This window comes from Chiloscyllium plagiosum, chromosome 39 (assembly GCF_004010195.1).
Source record: "Chiloscyllium plagiosum isolate BGI_BamShark_2017 chromosome 39, ASM401019v2, whole genome shotgun sequence".
Lineage (NCBI taxonomy): Eukaryota > Metazoa > Chordata > Chondrichthyes > Orectolobiformes > Hemiscylliidae > Chiloscyllium > Chiloscyllium plagiosum.
In genome coordinates this window covers 16,225,509-16,226,438 of record NC_057748.1, presented here as the reverse complement: position 1 = coordinate 16,226,438, position 930 = coordinate 16,225,509, and positions in this window count along the sequence as shown.

Here is a 930-nt window from a genome sequence, read left to right as displayed (position 1 = left end):
TGTGAAAGAAGCTTCAAGGGGGAGAAATGCCTGAACTGTAATCTCTTGGGAGTCTCCCAGAATTTGAACATAATGGATTTCGAAAAAGACAACATTCTGTGTGAGGGACACTATACATTTTCCCCGTTCAAGTATAGACAGAGGCGGGTCAAAAACAAGCTGCAGCTCTAGTTGGTGTGTTTGGTGCCTGCCATGTGCTGTGATGGTCATGGCTTGAAGAGACATTAAAACACCATGCGATGCAGGTAAAGAAAAGGGGAAAAGGTGCTCGCTCCCTCAGTACTGCTCCGAGCCAGGATAAAGATGGGTCAATCAACCTACAACACTAAAAATCTCAAAAATCAACTGTTCAATCAGCAACGTTGTGCGGCAAGCAACATCCACTTTAATGGCCACGGTATGAAGTACAGAGAATGGAACAAGTGACCCAGGGAGATCAAGAGCACATCTCTCAACTTTTATCTTCCGTTGGACTGTTATTCCTAACCTGAGAGGGTGCATTATGCTAATATTTCTTCCCATGTTTACAAATTATTCAACTCTGTTGTTGACACATGTAAGCCTGCTACAATTGGCTCCTTTTAAAACATGCATTGATTTGATTTGAGGGAGAAAGGTAGCCACAAGGGAAGCAGTGTGTGTGTGTTAATCTGGTCTTGACCAACCGATGGTGACTAAAAGAAGGGGAGCCAATGCATCCTCCTTCACTCCGGATCTTGATACTTTAGTGCAACCCACATGGGACCATGTGGTTCGGCAGAGATCTGGTCATAACAAGGTGTCTCGTGCCTGCTCCACTTCGTTAAAGCACAGCACACCCGAGATCTTCCCCTGCATTCCACCCCACCCCCAACTAACGACATCGCTGCCTTTGAGCTGCAGCCTGTTTGAACCCAACCCCATGACCCTGGCACCGTTGAACTGGAGTCA